Raw genomic sequence first — 11,746 nt, forward strand, 5'->3', positions numbered from 1 at the left:
GTGGAGGGGGAAGGGAGGGAGGGGAGAAGGGGCCAGTCTATGCAAGCCCTTGAAAGCCTTTTTAAGAAAGTTAGATTTTATTATAATTATAATATTAAAAATTATTTGATTCAATTTTGTTTTTATTTTTAAAAATGTTTATTTTTGAGAGGGGGGAGGGGCAGGGAGAGAGGAGGGACAGAGGATCTCTGCACTGACAGCAGAGAGCCTGATGCGGGGCTCAAACTCAGGAACTGTGAGATCATGACCTGAGCTGAAGTCAGACGCTTAACAGACTGAGCCACCGAGCTGCCCCATGATTCAATTTTAATAGGTAGTAAGTGATAATTAAATAAGTAAATAAGAAAATTTAATATAAACAAATAAATAAATAAATATCCTATTCTAGGTAACTACCGTTATTAGTGGCTTACTAATATTCCAGTAGATTTTCTGGGGACATAAAAACAAATACATGCTGCATTCTCATTTTCTCCCTGTTTCTTTACACAAAAGGCACACGCTGTTCAGCATCTTGGTATTTTCTTTAATGTTCCTTGGAGCTGTACAAAAGTAAAGTTCAACTGAGTAAAGTTTAAAGATCTGTCTGGCTTTATTGAACAATTCATGAATCGGGCAGCATCCCTTCTGGCAAAGAGATAGGAGCTCTGAGGAACTCTACAAAATGAAACTTTTATAGGCAAAAGGCAGTGGAATAAGGGCAGTATACTGGCAAAAAGTGAATTGGTTGTGGCAAGGTCACCTTCCTTTAAGGGTATGGCAGGGGTCTGCCACATAGATTACCTGACTAGTGCTAAGTGAGCACTGTCATTCCACATCGACTGGTTTAAGATCCCATTCCTCAGAGGCTGAAACTGTAATTAAATTTGGTATTAAGTCTCATTTTGTGATGTGCAGCTTAGCATTAGGGACTCTAATTTGGGCCTGTTGTCTCTTTTTTAACAGATTGTGCTCATTCTTTTGTGTGGTGTGTTGTGTGCTTGTGCTATGATTTATTTAGTCTCCTAGCCACAGATATTTGGGTTGTTACCAGTCTTTTTTTATTATATACCATGCCGCAGAGAAAAACCCGGTGTTCTTGTCCTGTCACACCAGTCCAAACATATCTAAAAGTGGAATAGCTGGGTCAAAAGGCAGGTACAGTTGCAGTTTGGGTAGGTGCTTCTAGAATGCCATGCCAAGGCCTTTGCTTGAGAACACTTGTTTCCCTACAGTCTCACATGCAGAATGTATGATCAAACTGGTCTTTTGCTAATCCATTAAGTAAAAATTGATAGTTCAGTGTAGATTTAAGTTGATTTTCTCAGTTATGGGTTTTATATTTCCCTTTCTGCTCATTTCTCTGGCTATTCTTTGTCCAATTTTTTATTAGGGTGATGGTCTTTTTCTTCATGCCCTTGTACTGTGTGTTGTAAATATTTTTTTTCTCAGTTTATCATTATCTTTTGACTTTCCTTCTGTGTAGGTGTGTGTGTATGTGTATGTGTGCATGTGTGCACATATGTTAATGTGGTTAAATTCATGATTTTGCATCTTGAGCCATAGTTATAATATATTCTTCACTTTAAGGTTGCTGAGCAAAGCTCCTAAATTTCCTCCGTGGAATTTCCATCTTTATTTTTTTAACAGCTTTATTGAGGTATGATTGATAGATGAAAAATTGCTCCATATTTAATGCATATAATCTGATGAGTTGGACATATGCATACATCTGTGAAACTATTATCTTAATTATGGTGATGGTTTCATGTAATTGTATGATTTTATTTTTAAAAGTTAAAAATTTGATTTAAAAATATTACCTAAGTTCTGGGTGTGAGGAATACAACTTACTTTTTTCCAGATGGTTATCCTTGTTCCAGCACTATTTATTAAGTAGTTCATCTTTTTCCCTTTGATCTGAGATGCCATTTTTATTATATGCTAAGTTCCTGTATATATTTGAATTTATTTGTATTTTTATTTTTTAATTTAAATTTTAGTTTGTTAACATACAGTGCAATATTGGTTTCAGGAGTAGAATTCAGTGATTCATCACTTACATTCAACACCCAGTGCTCATCACAACAAGTGCCCTCCTTAGTACCTATCACTCATCTGGCCCATCTCCCACCCACTGCCCTCTATCAACCCTCATTTTGTTCTCTATTGTTAAGAGTCTCTTGTGGTTTGTTTCCCTCTCTCCTCTTTTCCTACCTTCCCATATGTTCATCTGTTTCATTTCTTAAATTCCTCATATGAGTGAAATCATATGATATTTGTCTTTCTCTGATTGACTTATTTCACTTAGCATAATACATTCTAGCTCCATCCATGTTGTTAAAAATGGCAAGATTTCATTCTTTTTGATGGCTGAGTAATATTCCTGTGTGTGTGTGTGTGTGTTGTGTGTGTGTGTGTGTGTGTGTATCTTCTTCATTCATCAGTCTATGGTCATTTGCACTCTCTCCATAGTTTGGCTATTGTTGATAATGCTGCTATAAACATTGGGGTTCATGTACACCTTCAAATTTGTATTTTTGTATCCTTTGGGTAAATACCTACTAGTACAATTGCTGGGTTGTACAGCAGTTCTATTTTTAACTTTTTAAGGAACCTCTATACTATTCTCCAGAGTGGCCACACCAGTTTGCATTCCCACTAACAGTGCAAGAGGGTTACATTTTCTCTGCATCCTTGCCAACACCTGTTGCTTCCTGAGTTGTTAATTTTAGCCATTTTGACAGGTGTGAAGTGGTATCTCGTGTGGTTTTGATTTGTATTTCCCTAATAATGAGTGATGTTAAGCATCTTTTCATGTGTCTATTAGCCATCTGGATGTCTTCTTTGGAAAAATGTCTATTCATGTTTTCTGCCCATTTCTTTCTTTCTTTCTTTCTTTATTTATTTTTATTATATGAAATTTATTGTCAAATTGGTTTCCATACAACACCCAGTGCTCATCCCAAAAGGTGCCTTCCTCAATACCCATCACCCACCCTCTCCTCCCTCCCACCCCCATCAACCCTCAGTTTGTTCTCAGTTTTTTTTTTTTAAACTTTTTTTTTCAACGTTTATTTATTTTTGGGACAGAGAGAGACAGAGCATGAACGGGGGAGGGGCAGAGAGAGAGAGGGAGACACAGAATCGGAAACAGGCTCCAGGCTCCGAGCCATCAGCCTAGAGCCCGACGCGGGTCTTGAACTCACGGACCGCGAGATCATGACCTGGCTGAAGTCGGACGCTTAACCGACTGCGCCACCCAGGCGCCCCTGTTCTCAGTTTTTAACAGTCTCTTATGCTTTGGCTCTCTCCCACTCTAACCTCTTTTTTTTTTTTTCTTTTTTCCTCCCCCTCCCCCATGGGTTCCTGTTAAGTTTCTCAAGATCCACATAAGAGTGAAACCATATGGTATCTGTCTTTCTCTGTATGGCTTATTTCACTTAGCATCACACTCTCCAGTTCCATCCACGTTGCTACAAAAGGCCATATTTCATTCTTTCTCATTGCCACATAGTATTCCATTGTGTATATAAACCACAATTTCTTTATCCATTCATCAGTTGATGGACATTTAGGCTCTTTCCATAATTTGGCTATTGTTGAGAGTGCTGCTATGAACATTGGGGTACAAGTGCCCCTATGCATCAGTACTCCTGTATCCCTTGGATAAATTCCTAGCAGTGCTATTGCTGGGTCATAGGGTAGGTCTATTTTTAATTTTCTGAGGAACCTCCACACTACTTTCCAGAGCGGCTGCACCAATTTGCATTCCCACCAACAGTGCAAGAGGGTTCCCGTTTCTCCACATCCTCGCCAGCATCTAGAGTCTCCTGATTTGTTCATTTTGGCCACTCTGACTGGCATGAGGTGATATCTGAGTGTGGTTTTGATTTGTATTTCCCTGATAAGGAGCGACGCTGAACATCTTCTCATGTGCCTGTTGGCCATCTGGATGTCTTCTTTAGAGAAGTGTCTATTCATGTTTTCTGCCCATTTCTTCACTGGGTTATTTGTTTTTCGGGTGTGGAGTTTGGTGAGCTCTTTATAGATTTTGGATACTAGCCCTTTGTCCGATATGTCATTTGCAAATATCTTTTCCCATTCCGTTGGTTGCCTTTTAGTTTTGTTGGTTGTTTCCTTTGCTGTGAAGAAGCTTTTTATCTTCATAAGGTCCCAGTAATTCATTTTTGCTTTTAATTCCCTTGCCTTTGGGGATGTGTCGAGTAAGAGATTGCTACGGCTGAGGTCAGAGAGGTCTTTTCCTGCTTTCTCCTCTAAGGTTTTGATGGTTTCCTGTCTCACATTCAGATCCTTTATCCATTTTGAGTTTATTTTTGTGAATGGTGTGAGAAAGTGGTCTAGTTTCAACCTTCTGCATGTTGCTGTCCAGTTCTCCCAGCACCATTTGTTAAAGAGGCTGTCTTTTTTCCATTGGATGTTCTTTCCTGCTTTGTCAAAGATGAGTTGGCCATACGTTTGTGGGTCTAGTTCTGGGGTTTCTATTCCATTCCATTGGTCTATGTGCCTGTTTTTGTGCCAATACCATGCTGTCTTGATGATGACAGCTTTGTAGTAGAGGCTAAAGTCTGGGATTGTGATGCCTCCTGCTTTGGTCTTCTTCTTCAAAATTCCTTTGGCTATTCGGGGCCTTTTGTGGTTCCATATGAATTTTAGGATTGCTTGTTCTAGTTTCGAGAAGAATGCTGGTGCAATTTTGACTGGGATTGCATTGAATGTGTAGATAGCTGTGGGTAGTATTGACATTTTGACAATATTTATTTTTCCAATCCATGAGCAGGGAATGTCTTTCCATTTCTTTAAATCTTCTTCAATTTCCTTCATAAGCTTTCTATAGTTTTCAGCATACAGATCCTTTACATCTTTGGTTAGATTTATTCCTAGGTATTTTATGCTTCTTGGTGCAATTGTGAATGGGATCAGTTTCTTTAGTTGTCTTTCTGTTGCTTCATTGTTAGTGTATAAGAATGCAACTGATTTCTGTACATTGATTTTGTATCCTGCAACTTTGCTGAATTCATGTATCAATTCTAGCAGACTTTTGGTGGAGTCTATGGGATTTTCCATGTATAATATCATGTCATCTGCAAAAAGCGAAAGCTTGATTTCATTGCCAATTTTGATGCCTTTGATTTCCTTTTGTTGTCTGATTGCTGATGCTAGAATTTCCAGCACTATGTTAAACTACAGCAGTGAGAGTGGGCATCCCTGTCGTGTTCCTGATCTCAGGGAAAAAGCTCTCAGTTTTTCCCCGTTGAGGATGATGTTAGCTGTGGGCTTTTCATAAATGGCTTTTATGATCTTTAAGTATGTTCCTTCTATCCCGACTTTCTCAAGGGTTTTTATTAAGAAAGGGTGCTGGATTTTGTCAAAGGCCTTTTCTGCATCGATTGACAGGATCATATGGTTCTTCTCTTTTTTTTTGTTAATGTGATGTATCACGTTGATTGATTTGCGAACGTTGAACCAGCCCTGCATCCCAGGAATGAATCCCACTTGATCATGGTGAATAATTCTTTTTATATGCCGTTGAATTCGATTTGCTAGTATCTTATTGAGAATTTTTGCATCCATATTCATCAGGGATATTGGCCGGTAGTTCTCTTTTTTTACTGGGTCTCTGTCTGGTTTAGGAATCAAAGTAATACTGGCTTCATAGAATGAGTCTGGAAGTTTTCCTTCCCTTTCTATTTCTTGGAATAGCTTGAGAAGGATAGGTATTATCTCTGCTTTAAACGTCTGGTAGAACTCCCCTGGGAAGCCATCTGGTCCTGGACTCTTATTTGTTGGGAGATTTTTGATAACCTGTTCAATTTCTTCGCTGGTTATGGGTCTGTTCAAGCTTTCTATTTCCTCCTGATTGAGTTTGGGAAGAGTGTGGGTGTTCAGGAATTTGTCCATTTCTTCCAGGTTGTCCAATTTGTTGGCATATAATTTTTCATAGTATTCCCTGATAATTGTTTGTATCTCTGAGGGATTGGTTGTCATAATTCCATTTTCACTTGTGATGTTATCTATTTGGGTCATCTCCCTTTTCTTTTTGAGAAGCCTGGCTAGAGGTTTGTCAATTTTGTTTATTTTTTCAAAAAACCAACTCTTGGTTTCGTTGATCTGCTCTACAGTTTTTTTAGACTCTATATTGTTTATTTCTGCTCTGATCTTTATTATTTCTCTTCTTCTGCTGGGTTTGGGGTGTCTTTGCTGTTCTGCTTCTATTTCCTTTAGGTGTGCTGTTTCCTGCCCATTTCTTAACTGGGTTTTTTTTTGGGGGGGTGGGTGTTGGGTTTGGTAAGTTCTTTATAGATTTTGGATACTAGCCCTTTTATCAGATATGTCATTTGCAAATATTTTCTCCCATTCTGTCAGTTGCCTTTTGGTTTGTTAATTATTTCCTTGGGTGTTCAGGAGGTATTTGTCTTGATAAAGTTCCAATAGTTAGTGTTTGCTTTTGTTTCCCTTGCCTTTGGTGATGTGTCTGGTAAGAACTTGCTGTGGCCAAGGTCAAAGAAGTTGCTGCCTGTGTTCTCCTCTAGGATTTTGATGGTTTCCTGTCTCACATTTAGGTCTTTCATCCATTTTGAATTTATTTTTTTAAATTTTTATTTATTTTTGAGAAAGAGGGAGAGAGAGAGAGAGAGAGAGAGAGAGAGAGAGAGAGAGAGAACATGAGTGGGAGAGGGGAAGAGAGAGAGGGAGAGAGAATCTAAAGTAGGCTCCATGTTGTCAGTGCAGAGCCTGATGTGAGGCTTGAACTCACGAACCGTGAGATCATGACCTGAGCCGAAGTCAAGAGTTGGACGCTTAACTGACTGAGCCACTCAGGAGCTCCTGAATTTATTTTTGTATATGGTGTAAGAAAGTAATCCAGTTTCATTCTTCCACATGTTGCTGTTCAGTTTTCCCAACACCATTTGTTGAAGAGACTGTCTTTTCTCCACTGGATATTCTTTGCTGCTTTGCCAAATATTAGATGACCATATAGTTGTGGGTCCATTTCTGGGTTTTCTATTCTGTTCCACTGATATATGTGTCTGTTTTTGGGCCAGTTGCATACTAGCTTGATGACTTTTAATATAGCTTGAAATCTGGAATTGTAATATCTCCAGTTTTGTTTTTTCTTTTCAGGATTACTTTGGCTATTGGGTGTCTTTTGTGGTTCCATACAGGTTTTAGGATTGTTTGTTTTAGCTCTGTGAAAAATGCTGGTGGTATTTGGGTAGGGATTGCATTACATGTGTAGATTGCTTTGGGTAATACAGACATTTTGACAATGTCTGTTCTTCCAATCCATGAGCATGGAATATTTTTCCATTTCTTTGTGTCTTCTTCAATTTCTTTCATAAGTGTTCTATAGTTTTTAGAGTACAGATCTTTTACCTTAACAGATGAATTCAGAACATTTCATCTTAATGTAGCAGAATACACATTCTTCTTGAGTGCACATGGGATATTCTCCAGAATAGAGCACATACTGGGTCACAAATCAGCCCTCAATAAGTACAAAAAGGTTGAGATCAGACAATACATATCTTTGGATCAGAACACCATGAGACTTGAAGTCAACTACAAGAAAAAATTTGGAAAGCCCTCAAATACATGGAGGTTAAAGAATATCCTACTAAAGAATGAATGAGTTTGGGGCACCTGGGTGGCTCAGTCAGTTAGTCTCAGTCATGATCTCACCGTTCATGGGTTTGAGTCCCATGTTGGGCTCTCTGCTGTCAGCACAGAGTCTGTTTAGGATCTTCTGTATTCTCCCCCTCTCTCTGCCTTATTTTTGTGTTTTCTCACTCCCTCTCTCTCAAAAATAAATAAATATTAAAAAAGTAATAATGAATGGGTTTACGAGGAAATTAAAGAAGAAATAAAAAAATACATGGAAACAAATGAAAATGAAAACAGGGCAGTCTAGAACCTTTGGGATGCAGCAAAGGCAGTTCTAAGAAAGAGGTATAGTGTATTGAAATTCAGGCCCATCTTAAGAAGCAAGAAAGGTCCCAAATGCACAACCTAACCTACACCTAAAGGAGCTAGATAAGGAAGATCAAATAAAGCCTAAAGCCAGCAGAAAAAGGGAATTAATAAAGACTAGAGCAGAAATAAATGATATAGAAACAAAAAACAATAGAATGGATCAATGAAACTAAGAGCTGGTTCTTTGAAAGAATTAACAAAATTGATAAACCCTTAGCCAGACTTAACAAAAAGAAAAGAAAAAGGACCCAAATAGGGAAAATCACTAGTGAAAGAGGAGAGATAACAACTAACACTACATAAATATAAACAATTATCAGAGAATACTATGAAAAATTATATGCCAACAAACTGGGCATTCTGGAATAAATGGACAAATTCCTAGACACTCACAAACTATCAAAATTGGAACAGGAAGAAATAGAAATTTGAATAGACCCAAAGCCAGCAAAGAAGTTGAATCAGTAATCAAAAATCTCCCAACAAATGAGTCCTGGGCCAGATGGCTTCCCAGGGGAATTCTACCAGACATTCAAAGAAGAATTAATATCTATTCTTCTCAAAATTTTCCAACAAATAGAAATGTAAGGGAAGCTTCCAAACTCATTCTACAAAGCCAGAATTACCTTGATCCCAAAACCAGATGAAGACCTCACTAAAAAGGAGAATTACAGGCCAACATCCCTGGTGAATGTGGATGCAAATATTCTCAACAAGATACTAGCAAATTAAATTCAACAGTACATTAAAATAATTATTCACCACGATCAAGTAGGATTTATTCCTGGGCTGCAGGTCTGGTTCAATATTCACAAATCAATCAACGTGATATACCACATAATAAAAGAAAGGATAAGAACTATATGATCCTCTCAATAGATGCAGAAAAAACATTTGACAAAATATAGCATCCGTTCTTGATAAAAACCCTCAACAAAGTAGGTATAGATGGAACATACCTCAACATCATAAAGGTCATATAGAAAAGACTCACAGCTAATATCATCCTCAATGGGGAAAAACTGAGAACCTTTCCCTTATGGTCAGGAACAAGATAAAGATGTTCATTCTCACCATTACTATTTAACATAGCACTGGAAGTCAGCCTCGGCAATCAGAAAACAAAAAGAAATAAAGGGCATACAAATCAGCAAGGAAGAAGTCAAACTTTTACTATGACATGATACTCTATGTAGAAAACCCAAAAGTCTCCACCAAAGAAAAAAATTGCTAGAACTAATGTATAAACTTAGCAAAGTCACAGGGTATAAAATGAACATGCAGAAATCTGTTGCATTTCTATACACAGAAAAGCAGCAGAAAAAGAAATCAAGGAATCTATCCCATTTGTAATTGCACCCAAAACAATAAGATACCTAGGAATAAACCTAACTAAAAAGGTGACTTTGTTTTTCCTTTGGTCTGCTCATATATCAGTTTCTCATTCTTTTAATTCTTGAGGATTCATAATATATTTTAATACCTTCTTGGTAGGAACAGAATCTTCTAGTTCCTTTTTTTTACTTTACAGTTTTCCTTACAATCCTAGTTTATTTGTTTTTCCTTTGAACTGTAAAAGTAGCTACTGAATTCCAAAACAGAACACCCAAAATTCTTGCTGGGGTTTTCACTGGGATTGTGTTAAATTTATAAATTAACTTAGGAAAAATGATATCTTTGTGATGGTGAGTCTTACTCTCTGAGAATGTGGTATGTCTTTCCATTTATACAGGTGTTTTACATTGTTTAGTGGCAATTTTTTAAAAAAAGTTTATTATGTTCAAGGACTTAATAGTCAAGATTAAAAGATTTGGTAAGAAATTGAAAAGTGTAAAAAAGGAACCAAATGAAAATTTTACAACTGAAAAATGTTCTTAACATATTAAGAAATCAATAACCAGGTTTATTATCATATTAGATACATCTGAAGACAGAACTCGAAGATAGGTCAGAAAACATTTCAAACTGAAACTCCGAGAGACAAGAAGATGGAAAATAAATTAAAATATATATATATATATAAAAAACATATATATTATACATGTAATTTATATAACTTATATAAAATACATAACACACATATAAATACTATATATATTATATTTATGAGATAAGGTAAAACATTTTAACATAGCATAACTGGAGTTGCAGAAGAATAGAAGAGAGATAATGGAGCAGAAGTAACACTTGAAGAGAAAATAAACTGAAACTTAAAAAAATTGTTTTTAATGTTTGTTTATTTATTTATTTATTTATTTAGAAAGCATGCAACAGGGGAGGGGCAGAGAGAGAGGGAGAAGGAGAATCCCAAGCAGGCTCAGCGCCATCAGCCCAGAGCCCGATGTGGGGCTTGATCCCCCAAACTGTGAGATCGTGACCTGAGCCAAAGTCAAGAGTTGGACACTAAATCAACTGAGCCACTCAGTTTCAGCTCAGGCACTGAAACTGCTCACCCCTAAACTGAAACTTTTCTATTTAAAATACTGAACTTGGTGGTTGGTACTTTTTATGTGCTCAATAAACGTCGGCTATTATCACTGTCAATATTATTTTTCTACCCCTGGTCCTATAAAAGATTTTTACTATTGGTCATATCACTGGAGTCCAAATCCACTAGACCATTTTTCCTCAAAGATCTTATGCTCCTCAGGCATACTTATTCTCCTCATCTGTTTTTTTAAATTTTTAATCAACAGCTTTTTTGACCTGTTCCCATACTATAAAATCCATTTAAAATGAATAATTCAATGTTTTTAGCATATTTGCAGAGTTGTGCAACCATCAAAATAATCAATTTTAAAACATTTTTATCACCCCTTCCCCCTAAAAAACCCTATCCCCTGTAGCTGTCAACTTCGAACACCTTCTCCCCTGCCCCAGCCCCTGGTAACCAGTAAGCTACTTTCTGTCTCTATAGATCTGACTCTTCTGGACATTTCATATAAATACACTATATGGTCCTTTGTGACTGGCTTCTTTCACTTAGCATGTTTTCAAGGCTCATCCATGTTGTAGCATGTATCAGTACTTCATTCCTTTTTATTGTGAAATAATATTTGTATGGACATACCACATTTTACTTATCTATTTATCTGTTGATGGACATTTGGGTTGTTTCCATATTTTGGCAATTATGAATAATGCTGCTATGAACATTCATGTATAAATTTTTGTGTGGACATAAATTTTCATTTTTCTTAACTGTATACCCCCTAGTGGAATTGGTGATTCATAAAGGAATTTTATGTGTAGGGTTTTGAAGAACCACTTGTTTTCCGAAATGGCTACGTTATTTTTACATTCCCACCAGCAATATATGAGGGTTCCAATTGCCCCACACTCTCACCAACATCTGTTATTATCTGTCTTTTTTCCTTCTTTTTCAAGTACCCTCTACATCCAAAATGGGGCTTGAACTCACCACCCTGAAATCAAGAGTCACATGCTCTACTGACTGAGCAAGCCAGGAGTCCCATCTGTCTTTTTGATTATAGCCATCTTAGTAGGTGTAAATTTTTCAGTAGCAATTAACAAAAAAAAAACAAAAAAAAAAACAAAAAAAACTTCTTATTTCAAAATAATTATAAATTCGGAAGAAGTTGCACAAATAGTACAGAGTCCATGAATCATTCTGTTACCAGTTTCTCCCAATGGAAAACATCTTACAAAACTTTAGTAAAACGTGAAAACTAGGGAATTGACATCAGTACAATACTATTAATTAGGTCTGATTCAGATTTCACCAGATTTAAGATGCACTCTGTTATGAACT

This window comes from Leopardus geoffroyi, chromosome B3 (assembly GCF_018350155.1).
Source record: "Leopardus geoffroyi isolate Oge1 chromosome B3, O.geoffroyi_Oge1_pat1.0, whole genome shotgun sequence".
In the NCBI taxonomy this organism is placed as follows: domain Eukaryota; kingdom Metazoa; phylum Chordata; class Mammalia; order Carnivora; family Felidae; genus Leopardus; species Leopardus geoffroyi.